Source organism: Geotrypetes seraphini, chromosome 1 (assembly GCF_902459505.1).
Source record: "Geotrypetes seraphini chromosome 1, aGeoSer1.1, whole genome shotgun sequence".
Lineage (NCBI taxonomy): Eukaryota > Metazoa > Chordata > Amphibia > Gymnophiona > Dermophiidae > Geotrypetes > Geotrypetes seraphini.
The window spans coordinates 162,076,859-162,095,306 of NC_047084.1; the positions used below are offsets into that span (position 1 = coordinate 162,076,859).

General features: G+C 42.3%; 1 protein-coding gene across 4 annotated transcripts in view; it reads left to right on the plus strand.

Moving 5' to 3' along the window:
- The first annotated feature begins 4,029 nt into the window (after positions 1-4,029).
- FHDC1 (FH2 domain containing 1) overlaps positions 4,030-18,448 on the plus strand; it is a 153,875-nt gene continuing 139,456 nt past the window's right edge. The window contains exon 1 of one of the 4 annotated variants that reach the window (XM_033940804.1): positions 4,030-4,189. The gene's annotated coding sequence lies outside the window, so the exon portion shown is untranslated. Of the gene's footprint in view, positions 4,190-4,211; positions 4,345-4,839; positions 4,971-18,448 lie in introns of those variants that run through there. The other 3 variants (XM_033940784.1, XM_033940795.1, XM_033940813.1) reach the window with 3 other exon arrangements.

Genomic DNA, 18,448 nt, shown 5'->3' on the forward strand with positions numbered 1-18,448 from the left:
CTTCCACTTACTAATAATTATTATAATAATTATACTCTTTCCCCCTGACCCGATACCTGTACCTGTATTTTACGCTTATTCTCAAGGAAAGCCTCCAATTGTTTGGGATCAAAGAAAAGATATCTATTTGACTCATATAATATTAAACATTTACAAGGAAAACGCAAAAAGAAATGAGCACCCAGGGCTATCACCTGAGCTCGTAGAGCCAAAAATTGCTTCCTTTTCTCCTGAGTGTCTATACAGACATCAGGGAAAACCCAAATTTTTCCTCCCAAAAACAATTTATCAGAGTTACGAAAAAACATTCTCATCACCCAGTCCTTGTCAGATTCAAAAACAAATGTAACTAGGAGTGTGGTTCTTATACACTCTTCTTCCAAAGATGTTTCTAATAGTTGTGTTACATTTAAACTGTCCATCGATAGTTCTCCTTGGGAAGAAGATTGTCGTTTCTTCCCCGGCATAGAATAGACTCGAGAAAATGGAGGCACAGTTTCCTTTGGAACCCCCAGAACTTCCATCAGATATTTCTTAAGCAGTTCAATGGGGGCTACAGTCCTGGATTGAGGAAAATTGATAAAACGCAGATTCAACCTACGGGTATAATTCTCCATTTTCTCCATTTTATTCCTCAGTCCAGTCATACCTTGTCCATAAATCAAGGTATTAGATTTTATATCCTTAAAACTTTGTTGGACTTCCTCTACTTTTTTCTCAAGCTCAAAATTCTTTGCCTCCTGGATGACAATACGTGTTTTACAGTCTTGCAAGGAATTGTCCACCAAAGCCTTATTTCCAATGAAAATCTTCTCTAAGCGAGCTACAGCGTCCCAGATAGAGTCTAAAGTAACATGGGGAGGTTTAACCAGAGGTGTAATTTGCTGCTCACCAATATTCTTCCGCTGACCAAGTTTCTCAGACCTGGATCTCTCTCCGTGCATCTCCTCTGCACCTCCTACGGCACCTTCAGAAACCAGGTGGAGCTCAGAACTCGCTCCCATATTGTTTCCCAGCAAACTGGTTTCTCCTCTCATGCTCCGGATACCACCCTCCTCCATTGAGAGATCCGCAGCGCCAATCATAGCCTGCGTGCTCAACGCTAGTTCTGGCAGTGTCACCATGCCTGGGTCAGAGGGTGGAAGTCGTTCCTCCGGGCTCAGCGTGACATTGAGCTCGGGTAAGGCCGCCCCTTCGCCAGCACCCGCTCCGGGGATATTCGCTGTTCGGACTACAAATCTCTCCATGGTGGAAAGGGGAAAAGGAGAGGACTCGGAGGGGTAAGTCCTTACTTTCCCCTTTCTCTTACCCATGTTAGTGTAATTCAAAACGCTTTAACAGCAGAAGTAAAGTAAACTCCAGCAGTAGCCTTCCTCAGCGTGGTTACCGGCGAGACGCCATCTTAACTCCTCCCTGGACCAGCTTTTTTCGCTATGGCAAATATTGACGTGCCTTATTTTGTTTCTTTGTAAATGTTGTGTGTTATGTTTGATTAGTTATTGTTACAAGTACTATATATGGTGCTGAGAATAAATGTCCAAATAAGTGTTCTCGACTTTTTTTTTTTTAATTTATTATCCGTATCACATTTTTTATAAAGGTTAGTACCAATAACAACATGTTTCATTTAACATATTGATATATATCACAGCAATGATGTATTTTATCTCTCGTGTAATTTACAAACTTAAAAATGGGAGGTGAAAGGGCCTCATAAGTGGAATAGCCTAGGGCCTCTTTTCATCTAAATCCGGCCCTGGTCAGAGCCAGAGACTAGTGCTGGAGCGGCAGAGCAGAAGCCTTTTTATGTATAAGTTTAAGTCTGCTGGATCTTATTATAGTTAAAAGTAAGAGTGCACTATAGTGAATCAGGCTTCCTGGATCGCAAATTGGAGGTCTCTTTGAGGAGATCCTGAAAACCCAGCGCTTAACAGGGCTGTTTAACCGTTTTGCGCTCTGCTTATCCTTTAAGCCCGACATAGAATTTGCCGTAATTGAGGCCCTGGATCTTGGAGCCCCTCCGGAGTTCGGGGGTTAAGAGGTAACTTGTGATCTTCGTGGGGAGACTGCTGTTAAACATTCCCGTACTTCAGTTTGCTTTCCAGACATCCTATTTTATTACTGAGCTGCACAATTAACGCTCTGGCATAGTCCAGGAGGTCCCAGGGGGGAAGAGTTAAGGATAAATCTTGGACCTGGCATCTGTGTGATTTAGATTGTACAAACAACTCATCACATACTAGTTCCCTTTCTGTCAGCTCTCTCACCTTTTCTCTTCTCTCTTATGGTTCCCCTTCCTCCTTTTCTTTGTCTTAGGTTTTCTCATTCATGGTTCTCTGTTTTTCCCACCAGCGTGTTGGACTTTTCCTTCTGGCCTTTTAATTATTTTCTGTGTTTATAATCTCTGGTCTGTCAGAGCCAGAGACTAGTGCTGGAGCGGCTCTAAAACGAATCCTTTAAATCGGTTTCCTAAAATCTGAGGTCCGCACCACTTTTAGTTTCTGGCTCTGATAGACCTTTATGACATTTTTAGCGCTGACGGATCCTAATACTTTTCCCTCCCTATGCTGGGACGGATCCGTCAGCGCTAAAATGTCATAGAGGTCTGTAAGAGACAGAAACTACAAGTGGCAAGGACACGGACCTCAGATTTTTAAGGACGTGCGGTTTTAGATCCGCGAGGTCTGTCAGGCCCGTGTTTTACCCCTTCCCCCATGTCCGTCTTGTCTTTCCTTCTGTAATTCCCCTACCTAAGCACCAATATGCTCTTATTACCTCTGTAATTCCCCTACTTGCTAAGCACCAATCTCTTTCTTTATCATTCCCTTTGTAATTCCCCTACCTGAGCAGTGAATTGATGCACTTTCTTGTTCAGTGTCTCTGTCTTGACTAGATTGTAAGCTCTTTTGAGCAGGGACTGTCTCTTCTATGCTTTGATGTACAGCTCTGCTGCATAGCTCTATAGAAATGATTAGTAGCAGTACGGTACCCAAGCACAGTACTGGGTAGAGCTTTGGATTCTTGCCCAGAAATAGCTAAGAAGAAAAAATTAAAAAAATTTAAATTGAATCAGGTTGGGCAGACTGGATGGACCATTCGGGTCTTTATCTGCCGTCATCTACTATGGCACAAACAGCAAACAAGGAACAATAATAGTTATTAATACAGTTTTAAAAAAGGCGTTTAGAATCCAAAAGTAGAGTAAAATAACTCAGCATAGGGAAAAACCCTTTTATAAACTTTCATAGAATCAATCATTGCACCATCTTGTTAGAATAAATGATTTTTAAATAACTTCATAGATTCATAAGTAATTCTTAAATCTCCATAATGTGTAAATAAAGTCCAAAGTCCAAAGTTTTGTGAAAAGCTAATATAAGTAAACAGATTATAGTTTCAATGTCTCTGCAGCGGTGACCCAGCGGGGTTCTGACGCGTTTCGCCGTCCTGGCTTCCTCAGAGACTTTGGACTTTATTTACACATTATGGAGATTTAAGAATTACTTATGAATCTATGAAGTTATTTAAAAATAATTTATTCTAACAAGATGGTGCAATGATTGATTCTATGAAAGTTTATAAAAGGGTTTTTCCCTATGCTGAGTTATTTTACTCTACTTTTGGATTCTAAACGCCTTTTTTAAAACTGTATTAATAACTATTATTGTTCCTTGTTTGTGCTACATTTCCTTTGGAACAATATTCAATTTATTCAATTACCCAGTTGTGTCATCTACTATGGTACATGTGTAAGGAAGATGCACGGGGGAAGTACTGGAAAAATGCAGGGGAGGGTGTAACAGATATGAAATGGCCCCTGCCAGGGTACTTGTATGAAACCCTGGCATCCCACCTAATGCCCTGGCGACCCCTCTCTACCTGCCCCGTCCCTTCCTCTTCGCTCTGAGCGCGCACCCGGGGGCCGCCGCCTCAGCCCGCGTCCCTGACCGCAGGGAAAGCAGAGTAGCGGGCGCGTCACCTGCGCCGGACCCCGCCCCGCCCGGGCTCCGCGCCTGCGCACTGCACTCCCCCTTCCCCAGTCCGCGCGCCGCAGCCAGCTCAGCGTGAAGGCGGGTGCGGAGTCTCCGGGGACGCGGGTCAGGTGTTAATCGGGAGCGGAGCTGCGGCGTCGCCCCCCTTCCTCCTCACCCCAGCGGCTACCTGGACCCGAGCGGGAGAGGTGAGTTAGGTAGGGTGGCAGAGTTTGACGAGACAGGTGGCTGCCTGAAAGCGGTAGCGGCTCCGTTGCTGCCGCCGCCTAACGAGCACCAACACCTCCGAGCCGAAAGCCATGAACTTATTAGTCTTGGAGGCGAAACGTGTCGTGGACGTAACGTCTGAAAGGTAGATCCGGCTTCTCTTCTGTTTTGCTGTACCTGTGCGCGTGGGAATTTGGTTTGGCTCTGCCACTTCAGCCTTCTTAATTGCACTGTGCTATTTTTTAATTAAAAATCCTGTCTTGTCTTTTTTTTTTTGCATTGCTTCTCTCTATACTGCCAGACCCTAGGGTTTGTTTGGTGTTTTTTTTTTTTTGTAATCCTCTGCTGGTTTCCCCTGCCCTCCCCCAATGTGCACGTTTAAACGGACATCTCTACGAACCTTTGGGGGGGGGGGGGCTGCAATCGCTTTCGCGGCTCAGGCTTGACTGGAAGTTGTAAATCCGTCACGAAGTTGCAGGAGATAAAGAAGAAGGGGGGGGGGGGGGACGGCCGAGGGAGACCCTGAACTGCTGGCCCCTGATTTAAAAGGCGATCTGTTTGCACATCTCCTCCCCCCTCCCCCTCATGCCTTTTCACTCTGTTCCTCGGGCTTGATTGATTTTACAAATGTCGGGCTGCGCTGACCCCGAGCCCCTGCTGCCAGCCTCCCCCCCGCAGGGCTAGTAACGCTGCTCAGGGGGGGGGGGGTCCTTCCTTCCGATGAAACCAGCGCCGAGTGGGATCCGGCGCCCTGCAGGATCGAGGGATCCGGTTTGTATCTGCAGCGTTAGTGCCTTTAACCCCCCCCCCCCCCGGCTTTTACTCTGCCTTTGTTGCCAGGAAAGGGAGGTAAGCGCGAGCCCGCTTCTTCTCGTTTTCCAATAGACGTGATTAGAGCTACAGCCTCGGCACCCTGAGGTTGTGGGTTCGAATCCCGCGCTGCTCCTTGTGACCCCTGGGCAAGTCACTTCATCCCCATTGCCCCGGCTACAGTCGATAGCGTCGGGACAGTTGGGGGAAAAACGATTGAATACCTGAATAATTTGTAATCGGCATAGAATTGTAGGATATGCGGAATATAAATGATTACATTAGTGATTTCTAGTCCGCCGTTACCTTGCGGTTCAAGGCGGATTACGTCCAAACTAAAACAAGAATTACATTTCAACTTTGAAGTAATAGATTAAACGATGAGATAAAATTTTAAGGGAGAATTATGGGTTTTAGATAATGTTTGGTCACTAGAAAAATTAGAGAGGACTAAGGGTTTATAGAGTGTTGGATGTTGAAATAAAAAGACGTGTAGGGGGAAGGGGTAAAAGACGGATCATAACCGCACATCCTTAAAAATCTGAGGTCCGTGCCACTTGGTATATAACAATAAAATTATTATGATTGTTTTAGTCTCGGCATAGGTTATGGCTCTGATGGATCCCGATGCAGTTAAGATCCGTGAGATCCACGTTTTACCCCTTCCCCGACGTGCAGCGATTTTGCTCGGGTTGGGGCCGGGGTCGCTTGCGTGGAAATGCCGCGGCTTGCGGCATATCAGACTGATGGCCGGGGCTGGTCGGATGGCAAGGGCTACACCGTGCGGGCGAGCTACTTGCCCTCTTCCCTTGCCCCCGGCACCTGTTGCGATGTCCTTCTCTCTGGCACCTTGCTTAGTCGCCTGTTCGCGCGGTGGGAAACCTTCAAAGCTCGCTGCTTTTATCTTGTAGTTGTTAATCTCTAATTGTGGGAGTCCCCGGGATGGAAATTGTGGCCTCGGGTTTTCGAGCATCTCTCCCCATCCCCCCCCCCAGCCTTTTGGAGACCACCGGGGGTAATAGGCAGCAGTACCGCAATTCGGGTTAATGTTTGCTTGAATAGGTTTGCTTTGGGGTTGACTCGAGCTGTAAAGATGTCTTTTGTGTTTCCTGTAGGATATCGATCTGGGTCATAAATGGCTCAGCTGACAAAGCCAATCTGTGTGGTGGTTTGGGGTGGTTGTTTGTTTTGTTTTTTTTTTTTAATCTTTTGAGGTGTTGGGAGATAAACTTGCAAGCCTTGGGCTTTCTTCAGTCTCAGATCCTCTAGATTAGAAAAGGGCTGGTGAGGTTAATCGGACAGGATGTTTTCCTCTGCTGTGGTTTGCAGACTTTAATCTGGCCTGCTGGGAAAATGATAATTATTAGGTAAATACATCTTATTTTTTTTCTTTCAAACCAGACTTTGATAGTTGATTTGCGTTTTATATTGAAGCAGATATTTCATATGAAGTTTCCTGAAGCTACATAAATATAGTGAATAATCAAACATTTTGACATCTAATAGTCAGTCACCTTTACACTTGTTATTTCCAAGTCACCTGTTTCCCACATTCTGCACAAGCACAACCATCTGACTCAGGTGTTTTTAGTAGCAACAAATAGCATTGTCCAAAATGTGATTCTATTAAAGGCAATAGTGATTTGTTTAATTTTCTTGCTGGCAGAACCATGCTTACATACAAACTTACTAATACTGCTGTGGCAAGGCAACTACATTACATTTTTAAAATGACTATTGAAAATGACTTTTGGCAATAGTAAGGCTTCTCAGCCCAGTTTTTGGGACACAGCAAGCCAGTCTGGTTTTCAAGATACACACAATGATAATTCATGGGAGAGATTTGAATATAAGGGAGGCAACGCATAACATTTGTCTCATGAATATTAATTGTGGGTTATCCTGAAAACCTGATTGGCTTGGTTGAGAACCTCTGATCAATAGTGTGGGTTTAGATCTGTGTGGGTATGAGGGTTTTGCTACAACAATTTTACTTTGCCTCCAATTTTGTAGCCTTGTACCTTGCACAGTCATTGCATTCTCTTGTTTATTTGACAATTTTATTCTGCAAATACAAAAAAAAATCATTTGTTCAGCTAGGGTTCCCTTATGGCTCCTGAAAAAGGAGGATGGATTGAGATATCCGGGTTTTACTTCAGTGAATGCAGTGGAAATAAGGAGGACAGCTAGACACATCTGGGTTTTACTTCCATTGAAAGCAAAGGAAGTAAAATCTGGATGTCTCGATCCATCCTCCTTTTTCTGGAGCCATATGGTAACTCTATGTTCAGCACTGATAATGATATATAAAATACTATATAAGATAACAGCCAATGGTACATGACAACTAATAAACAAAAATGTAGAGCCATATTATATAATCGCACTAACTACAATAAAAATATACAGAATGTTTTCATTCAAAACCAATAGGAATAGTAAGCTTGAGAAAAGCTTTACATTTCTCCTTGAATTCCTAGTAACCCCTTTTGTTCTAATCAAGTTAGGTATAAGGAATTAATATTTTATGCCCAGCAATAATGTCCTGAAACTACTCCTGGGGGAATTTTGCAAACAAAAAATATAGAATTCTGCCAACTTTTATTTGTAACTTTTTTTTCGGGAGGGGGAGGGGGGCGGGTAGAGCAGTCTCTTTTCTCTCCTGAAGGCCCCCCCCCCAGCACAGTATTGTTTCCCTTCTGCTTTCCTGGTAGTTTCAGCCCCCAACTCTCTCTCTTTCTGTGTCCTCTAGCACATGCTCTCCCCTTCCCCAATTCGCTCTCCCTAACTTGGGGGTCCTTTTACTAAGGCGTGCTAACCGATTTAGCACGCACGCTAAAGATTAGTATGCGCTAAATGCTAAGGCGCCCATAGAATATAACGGGTACGTGCTAAATCGGTTAGCACGCCTTAGTAAAAGGACCCCTTGGTGTATGATTCTGAGTTGGTTTCTATCCTAGGCACATAATCGCTCTTCTGGGCCCTGCTGCTGATTTGCAACACACGGAGCTGTAGAACTGTGCTGGAGGAAGACTGGGAGGGATCAAGGAAAGCTTTTTGCCGGTCCTGTGCAGAACTCGGCACAAATGCTGCACTTTTATCACACTGTGTAGAACTTTTTTACCGTGGGCCAGCGAGGTAAATGCTCATTCAATTCCTATGAGTGTCGGAGCATTTACCTCACCGACCCGCAATAGAAAGCTCTACCACGGTTTGATAAAAGGAGCCCTGAATTCCTCTCAAGTGTGAATTATGAGTAACTACAAAATGAGTAAATTTAAGTGAAGGGCAACCAACTATAACAGGCCCACTAACAGCGCCAGCAGTTCTAAGTAAAGGGGGGGGAGGTCCCCCCACATCCCCTTGGAGCACTTTAAAATACTGTTTAAATCCAGCGCGCAGACATCCTGTGCGCGATTGTCGGTGCTCCTTTTTCCACGTGGCTTTGTCTCGTGCGGTTTTGACCCGTCACCGAACATAAGTGGTGCCATACTGGGAAAGACTGAAGGTTCATCAAGCCCAGTCTCCTGTTTCCAAACATGGTCACCCCAGGTCACAAGTACCTGACAAGATCCCCAAAAAGTAAAAGATTTTATGCTGCTTATCCTAGAAATAACTCTTAACGCGTTATGGACTTTTCTTTTAGGAATCATCCAAACCTTTTTTTTTTTTTTTTTTTTTTTTTTTTTTTTTAACCTTGCTAAGCTAACTGCTTTTGCCACATTCCCTGGCAACAAATTCCAGAGTTTAATTACATGTTGAGTGAAGATATATTTTCTCTGGTTTGTTTTAAGTTGACTACTTAGTAGCTTCAATGCATGCCGCCCAGACTTAAAAATCAATACACAAGCTTTTAAAATATGTGCGCTGCTTAACAGGTAATCAGGCAAAAGGCTTCTTTAGGGAGATGTTGACAAATAGCATCCGTGCAACCTTTCAGAGGGCTAGGAGCAGCATTCTGAACATGTTAAAGTACTACTTAGGGCCACCTGATATTGTGTTAACCAGCTACAATAACAGAGTTTACATATAGACAATGGTGCACAGATGTAAAATGAGTCAGAGTCCCTTTGATTTTCAAGTTAAGTACAGTTTATAAAATGCAGAGGACACAATAGCCTTGGATGATTTAAAAAAATGGAAAAATCCCCCACCTTCAGGAGTAACTAATCCATTCTACTTGAGTTTTCTAGAGGATCAACTCAAGCTCGTTTTATGACATCAGCTCATCATGTTAACTTCATCTCTTGGGGCAGAATCTCCAAATGGGTTAGTTTTCCACATATCATGACAGTGATATAAATCACCCCTAAGCAGGTGTATGTCAGGTAAGATCTTAATCTGTCAAATTTACTGCTCATCATAGTTCTTTTTATAGACTCCAGGGGTAGCATAGTATCTCTTGGTGCATCAATGTAAAACAACCTTTGCACCTTTTAGGAATGTGCATTCACACACCTAAAAAAATTATTTTCCAGATGTCAAAATAAAAAAATAAAAATTACATTCCAAAACTGAACAGATCATCTTAACTCAAACAATCCAAATTAACAATCTCAGTGTTAAGCCTACGTAATGAGGATAAAGTGGGGCACATGGCATAAATATGTGAAATAAGAAAAAAATAGTAAATACTTTACTCCCAAGATGCACTTTTCCCCCCATCTAAATAGCTTTCTACACCCACCAAAGCTCTACTGGAAAGGGGAAGTAGCACAAGTTTCTCCTTTTTTTCTGAAGAAAATGCAAAGGATCAACAAAAACATTATCATTGCTTTGAAAGTCAGCCAAGTGCTTATAAGGGAATTGCAAATTTTATTTATTTATTCCATTTTCTATACCGTTCTCCCGGGAAAGCTCAGAGTGATTTACATGAATTTATTCAGGTACGCAAGCATTTTTCCCTGTCCCCCCTCCTATACAAAGCTGCGCTAGTATTTCTAGCGCCGGCTGCAGCAGTAACCGCTCATATGAGCGTCTGAGCTGTCGCCGCTGAGGCCGGCGCTAAAAACGCTAGCGTGGCTTTGTAAAGGAGGGGGTGAAAGGAGGTGCTATTAGCAAGCATCAGGATTTTGGGATGCAAAAGAGATTGCTTGCAAAGCTGCACAGCACTTGTCGTATCGGGAAAATATTTAGGTTTTCTTCTGTAGAGCAGTGTCTTCTTTCTTTTAAAGTTATTTGATAAGTTGCTTATTCTTAAAACTACGAGAAGAGAAGAGGAGAGTTTGGCATTGTCATCCTGGGGAAGCCTTCAAAAATCCAGAAAGATCGAGGCTCTCTGGAGATCTCAATGTGAAATGAGGGCGATATGGACTTGATAAGAACTGACATTCCAAGAAACATGACATTCGGTGAATCCAATCTGTTCCCCAATGGGTAGGTGAAGTACCTCTTTCAAGTAATTTAATAACGTGTCCAGAGAAAGCACATGTGTGTTAACAAAAATATATATAAAAAAATTACAGCACAGATTTTTTTTTTTTTTTGCACTGGTAGAGTTCTTGCCAAATTTCTGATTTATGTTTTATAACCCAGAAAGTCCGGTAGCCTATAAGCTGCACATCTGGATTGCAACAGTCCATTGACCCAGACTTAGGACCTCGTCTATCAAACTGCACTAGCAGTTTTTAGCGCAGAGAGCCGCGCTGCTCCCGACGCTCATAGAGTTCCTATGAGCGTCGGGAGCAGCACGGCTCTCTGCGCTAAAAACTGCTTGCGCAGTTTGATAAAAGGGGCCCTTCATGTCCAACTCTTCAAATTTGCTTGCAGTTCAGTGAAGGAACAGAGCTGGACAGTGGGATCTCTTCACAAACTCTGTCCTCCATGAAAAACTTCTATTTGTCCACCAAGAAAATATTAATTGTATTTATTTACTGACATTTAATTAACAACATATGTTTGCACATGTGTTCAGATTGTACAGTAAAACACAGCAGGCAAATTAAATCAAGATCAGCTAGGGGACCATGGGGACACCTTTAAATTTCAGTGCAAGAACCCTTCTCCCTTTTGAGAGGTAGAATGTATCACAGTACTGAAACTACTGTATTATTGAATTGTTAATAATACATGTTGTTTGCGTTGTGAGGATAAGCAGGCACTTTTTTGCAATTTGATCTATCATGTACCTTTGACCTGATGGACCATACTCTTGTTAACAGTTCTTGAAAAAATGGGGAGTCACAAGTCAAGTATGTGGATGGCTCAGGGTTTTGTTTTGTTTTTTTCGGGTTAAGATAGCATCTGATTTTTCCGAGGGCTGGAGTAATCCATGCAGGTTCCACAGGGCTCCCTCCTGTCCCTGGCATTCTTCAATGTATTCTTGAAATCTCTAGGACTAGAGTTTGAAAAGAAATGTTTCTATAACAAACATTTATGCAGATGACATCTCAATTTTAGTTTCATTCACAGTTTGATTCATACAGATAATTGAAAGGATCATATTCAAATTATTTCCAAAGCTCATAAATTTAGTTTTTTTTTTTCTATTTTAGCTTCAACTTGTGTTTACTTATCCACATTTCTAAGGATTCAACAAGGGATACAATTATTTGAAATGTGGATGAGTAAACACAAGTTGAAGATGAATATAGAAAAAACTAAATTCATGAGCTTTGGAAATAATTTGATTAAGATCCTTTTCATTATCTGTATGAATCAAACTGAATACAAATTGGATTAATCTATAAAAATTCTAGGCTAGCTTAAATCTTAAAATCTTAAAAATTCTAGGCTAGGTTAACAGGTTAGCTTTTATTTAGCTAGCCTGTTAACTCTACAGCCACATATAGATCATTAAATTAGAAAAGCCTTCTTCCTATTACAAAATTGATTTTAACCTATAATTCTGAGTCAACTTGACTATTGCAACATAGCATATGTAGGGTGTGTAAAAATTTGAGTAAGAAAGTTCAGTCAATACACAGTATGGCACTTCGTCTTATTTTATTCACTAAAAAAAATTGATTGAATGTACTTTGAAAACCCGCACTGATTTCCTGTGGAAATTAGGACTCTGTTTAAGCTGCCACTGCTTGTTCTGGATTGGTAGCATGGAATGTCGCTTCCCGTTGGGTTTCTGCCAGGTACTAGTGACTTGGATTGGCCCACTGGGCTAGATGGACCATGGTCCGACCCAGTAAAGCTATTCTTATGTCCTGCTTCCTTTATAAAGTTCCTGATTATTTTCACAAACAGTGTAACATAAAAAAGGGGATAGCATTTCTGGGAAACAAAACGACAAGTCTTTTCTGTCTCCTAAAATAATTAAAACATTAAAATTATTTGAACAATTATTGTCTTATCAAGCGGTTAAGGTAGGCAAAGAAATTTTCACTATTCTTAAGTCTTCGGTTTCATATAAAATGTTTCATCAAAACATGCTTGTTTAAAAATGTCTTCTCCACTAGGGTTGTGGTTGTTTTTTTGTTTTTTTTTTAGTATGCTATTCTTTCTAGAAAGAGCACTAATCTTGTATATAATCTGGTGACATAACTAGGAGTTAGTCAACTTCTTAAATTGTTAGCTGCACTGGAACTGATAAAGTATGAGTGGATTATAAATCCTCTATAATAAAACCCTTACCTGCACATGCGCAGTTGAAATAGCGTGTTGCCTGCTGCCTTGATTTGTGCTTCGTGCTGTGTTCCATTTACGTCGTGTGCGGCAGTGAGAGCAATGGCAGGAGGGTGTCCTTCAAGGTGCTGCGAGGCATCCGGCTGCTACTGCTGCATAGGGAAGTGGAGGGGGAGAGGGAAAATGGGCTGCTTTGGGGGGAGGGGTGTGCTGGGATGCAGGCAGCAATCTTGGTTTGCTCGGGGGGGGGGGGGGTCAGGGAGAGAGACAGACAGAAAGAAAGAAAGACAGACAGACAAGGGGCCAGAGAGAGACACAGACAGAAAGAATGACAAACAGACAGGGGGCCACAGAGACAGACAGACATCGGCCAGTGAGCAAGAAAGAAAGACAGACAGAGGCTAAGGAGACAGAGAGACAGAAAGAAAGACAGACAGATACATCTATTCTAGCACCCATTAATATAACGGGCTTAAAGACTAGTCCCATAATAATAATAAACCATAGAAGTATTAGTGTGACCAACCAACCAACCATGTTTATCCATGAGACCTACTCTGGTGGAAGAAGAGGCTACAACTGAATTCTTGTCTTTTCCTTTTTTCTTCCTTGCATTGACTACAGATTCTGACCAGCATGTTCCTCTACATTCCTCCAGATTTCAAAGGGGCATGCCCTTTCATCCATACATCTTGCCCAAAGAATGTTCAGATGTAAATTTAAATAAATCTTTAAGGTTTTGTTTACTGTTTCTGGCTCCTAGGGATGATGTCAGCACTTAGAACCTGCTGTTGCCAGTACTGAGATCCCAGTTATGTCCAAAAAGTGATGGGAGGGCAAAAAAGATAAATCGCACAGCCCCAGCTCAGGGATGCTGGTAGCCCCCTGTCTACTTGCATAACTCCAGGGTATGTGTACATGGGTTCATAGTCATAAGCGCACTGGACAAACACGCGCCGACAAATTGGAGCAGACAATTGAGCGCAAAACTTCAGCGCGCCGCACAAAACCTTATTTTAAAGGACTCCGACAGGGGGTATGGGGGGGAACCCCCTAGTTTACTAAATACTGTTTACGCTGCCGTTGGGGTGGTTTTGGGGGGTTGTAGCCCCCCATTATAGAGGAAACTTAAATTTTCCCTATTTTTTAGGAGAAAAGTTAAGTTTTCTGTATAATGTGGGGGGATTACACCCCCTAATATGGCAGCACGAACAGTATTCAGTAAATAGTGTGTGTGTGGTTCTCCCTACACCCCTCGTCGGCACGCTGATGTCTTGCGCTCAATTGTCTGCTCCAATTTGTCGGTGGGCTTTTGTCCCGTCACCGTGTACAAGACAGGCCCGTTAGATGCAGTGGCTCACCAAGGGGGAGGGCAGGGGCAGTCTGCCATGGGTGCAAGCGAAAAGCAGGTGTTCAACATTCTCTTTAAGCTGTGTGGCTGCCCCATCGCACAGCTAGCATACTGCAACCTCCTATTCTGCTCTGCTGTTGCTGATGCTCTCCTGAACCAGCAGCAGTAAACCGATATCCATACATCGCTGCCAAAAAGATGCTTTGGAGGTAAAGTACAACAAACTCCAAAAACAAAATTGCCAGAGAACCTTACAAAGAGACCCACAAAAAAGCAAAAAGGTCAAAGGTTCCTAAGAGTGGTAGTGAAACAGTGTCCCCAACAAAGGTTAAATCAATAACTGACAAAATAATATGAATAAGGTAAATAGCTATCAGAATTTTACAAGGCTTGGGTACCCTCAGTGCGAAGGGACAGCGACAGGAACCCATAACTGAACAAATCAATCAATGGCAGTCCTCTAGGAGAGCTGGGAAGAAAGGAGGAGCAAATGAGAAGGCACGCAAACTTGCTTAAAAGCCAACAGGAAGGACATAGAGCCAATCAGAGCACAGGAGGAGGAGCCACACTAAACAATAGTGTTCCATTCGATGCTGTCATTTAGTCCATAAGGAGACGCACAATGAAGATGAAAAATCCAAAACTTCCTGAGGAAGGGACTTGTTCTCGAAACCAGGCTGGTTGAACCTGGTCTTCTGGCGTTCCATCTGCCCTGTCTCACTTCCCTTGGACATTGGATGAAAATCTTTTGAAGCTAAGTTTGCTCTTTCATTTTTTTGGGAGTTGGCTGGGGGGTTCCCTGATTGGTTGTTGTAACAGTGCCCTGTGTTTATTTTGCACTGCTTTTTTGGTGATAGTGTTATTTTTATTTAAAAACACATACTCTGGTACCCTATGATGGTGTGTAGGTGTACGCCTTCCCGGCGCCACTTTGATGCGTGAAGCATTGGAGCCACGCTCCCGTTGCTGTCCCTTCGCACTGAGGGTACCTATGCCTTGTAAAATTCTGATAGCTATTTACCTTATTCATATTATTTTGTCGGTTATTGATTTAATCTTTGTTGGGGACACTGTTTCACTACCACTCTTGGGAACCTTTGACCTTTTTGCCTTTTTGTGGGTCTCTTTGGAGGTAAAGTAAGCAGGATCTGTTTAGGAAGTGCCCCAGAACTGGTGTAAGGGACGTCCACTCAAGCTGAGAGTACCACATGACCCCTTGCCATTAAGTTTCTATATTTTTCTGTGTTTTCTATTGTCTACAGAGTTCAGGGTTGCTTAAACGATGTGTTCATAAGGGATTTTTGTGTTCAGTTGGTTCAGCAGACTAATAAAGTCTCTACAGTCTATAGGCGGGTTAAATTGGAGATGGTGTATACATGTTCATCATTGCAGAAAGTATGAGGATATAATTTGGGGATAGCCACTGAGGGGTGGGTGTAGGAGTATTTTTGAGTCCGGGTTTCTAGGCCTTCTTTGTCCACATCTTTGGCATAAACTCATAGAACATGCTGAACATTTTTGAAAGTATCAAAAGTTGTCCAGCAAAGGAGATATGTCTGTTGATCTTGTAAACTGGCTGTCGGCATGCTCTCTCTTATGTTGTATAAGTGTCCCTATATGAGTCAATTTGGGGATCAAGTGTGGGAATGGATTTATGGTGTGTTTGACATTGCTGTTGATTGTGCTTCTAAGAGAGTTATATCGAGATCTGCAGCATTGTCAGGGGTGTTGCGTAAAGACAGGGCATGGTTGTTTGACATCATGATGAGAATTTCACTTCAGGTTATATTAGCGTGGAAAGATAATACTGTGTTAGCGATATGTGCCTGGTAGAATGTGGTATGGTAAGTCTGTAAATATGAAGATGTTTCTGTTACATAACGAGGGGTTTGGGCTTATTTAGATAATTTTGGTAATGTGCAGGTATGTAATTTTTCCTAATCCCAGCATTATAATCTGACTCTAGGAGACTGAGAGCAGCCGTTTCACTCATTGAATAGTTTCAGGAGTCATGAAGTTTCAAAAGAGATTTGAACAGAATAATTTTTCATTGACATTTGTGACTCTTCTTTTTTTTTTTTTTTATATATATATTTCTTTCTTCATTTTTAAAACTTTCAATACACTTCTCCCTCCGTATTCGCTGTGATAGGGGATTAACAGAATCACAAATACAGAAAAACCGTGAATAACTTTTTCATATGCTATTTGCTGTTTTCTATTAAAAACCATGTGAATATAGTGAAACCCGAATAACATGGTGGGAGACCTGGTCTGTTCCTGAAGGAGAGGCAAAACATGGCGAAGAAAGTGCTGGGAATCAGCGATTTCTCTGTATACGCTTGGAATCAGCAATTTCTCTATGCAAGCTAATGTAATTTGGAGGGAGGAGCCAGCAAGCTAAAAACCATGAATAATCGAATCCGCAAATACTGAAACCGCGAATACGGAGGGAGAAGTGTAAGTGTAATACAGGATAAAAACATTTTACACTTTAACATCACTTAATATTTTCACAAGATTCATTCAGACCAAATATCCCTCCCCCTCCCTACCCAACAGTTATCTGCAAACATAAGAAACCAAAAAGTACCCCCACCCTCCCCCCGTCTTGGATGTGCATATTCAAAAAGGAAAAATAATATTCATTCTTTACAGTATTTTGTTAATGGCTCCCGAACATCCCTAAATTTCTTAAAATGCCCCTGCTGTATGGCTATTACACGCTCTGTTTTAAAGATATGACATAAAGAATTCCACCAAAAACTACAACTTAGCCAGTCCCAAGTTTTCCAGTTTTTCGTAATATGCTATATGGCAACTTCCGTCATAATGAGTAAAAGTTTATTATTATTATTAGAGGATATTTGACTCTTAGCTCTCATGGAAGTACCAAATAATACAGTGTCATATGATAATGCCACTAGATCTTCCAATAAATTATTCACTTGGTCCCATATGGATTTCCAAAAACTAAGTATCATAGGACAATAGAATAGTAGATGATCCAATGTCTGAGCTTCAAGATGACAGTGCCAGCATCTATTAGACTTAGAGCTATCTAAGACATTTGTGACTCTGCAGTCAGAGCCAAGGATTTTTCTTTCTGGAAGAGAGTAAATATGACCAATTTGTAGTAAAGATTCCTTAGGCTTGTTTGAGGAAAATTAATAATGCACAATATATTTTTTCTTGACATTTCAGCTTTTCTCTTAAGTGAAAACATTGCCGTTTATGATAACCTTAAAACTTTAATCCAGTAAACAAACTGTAGGTGATTCCTGTTTTGATTGAACTAATTAACTTAATTGGAGTTTGATGAAGGTGTTGTTTATTTTTTGTGTGTCTTAAGTGGATTAATGCTATGATAAACTGGTAAAGAAGATGCAATGTAGCATATGTGGGGTTTCAGGAAAACTCTTGCTATGAGCTATTCTTGCCATCTCTACTCATCATTGCCACTCATTTTGGTTTCATCTTCCTGTTAGATATCATGGTAGACAGACCTACTGCAAGGGAACTGGATGCCCTAGGCCAGGGGTAGGCAATTCCGGTCTGTGAGAGCTGGAGCCAGGTCAGGTTTTCAGAGTATCCACAATGAATATGTATGAGATGGATTTGCATGCACTGCCTCCTTGAGATGCAAATCTAAATTGCCTACCCCTGCCCTAGGCAAAACTTAGTCTTATATCCCCCTTCGTCCATCCCTACTCCTGCCTCAGCCCCAAGATTGGATAATATACTTATAAATGTTAGACTTGGTATGTGTACATAGAAACATAGAAAAATGACGGCAGAAAAGGGCCAAAGCCCATCAAGTCTGCCCACTCCAGTGACCCTTCCCCCATGAGTTTGCTCACCAACCTCCTGCCCTTACCTCATTAGAGATCCCACATGAATATCCCATCTATTTTTGAAATCTGCCACGCTGTTGGCCTCATTCACCTGTTGTGGGAGTTCATTCCAATGATCGACCACCCTCTCAGTGAAGAAATACTTTCTGGAGTCACCATGAAATTTCCCTCCCCTGATTTTCAGCGGATGCCCTCTGGTGGACGAAGGTCCCATAAGACGAAAGATATCCTCTTCCACCTCGATACAACCCGTGATATATTTAAATGTCTCAATCATGTCCCCTCTCTCTCTTCGTTCTTCAAGTGAGTACAGCTGCAATTTATTCAGCCTTACTTCATACAGAAGATCCTTGAGCCCCGAGACCATCCTGGTGGCCATCCGCTGAACTGACTCAACTCTCAGCACATCTTTCCAGTAATGTGGTATCCAGAATTGAACACAATATTCCAAATGAGGTCTCACCATGGACCTGTACAGTGGCATTATGACCTCTGGCATCCTGCTGATAAGACCTCTACGGATACAACCTATCATTTGCCTTGCCTTGGAGGAAGCCTTTTCCACTTGATTGGCAGTTTTCATGTCATCACTAATGATTACTCCTAAATCCCGTTCTTCCGTGGTCCTAACTAAGGTCTCACCATTTAACGTGTAAGTC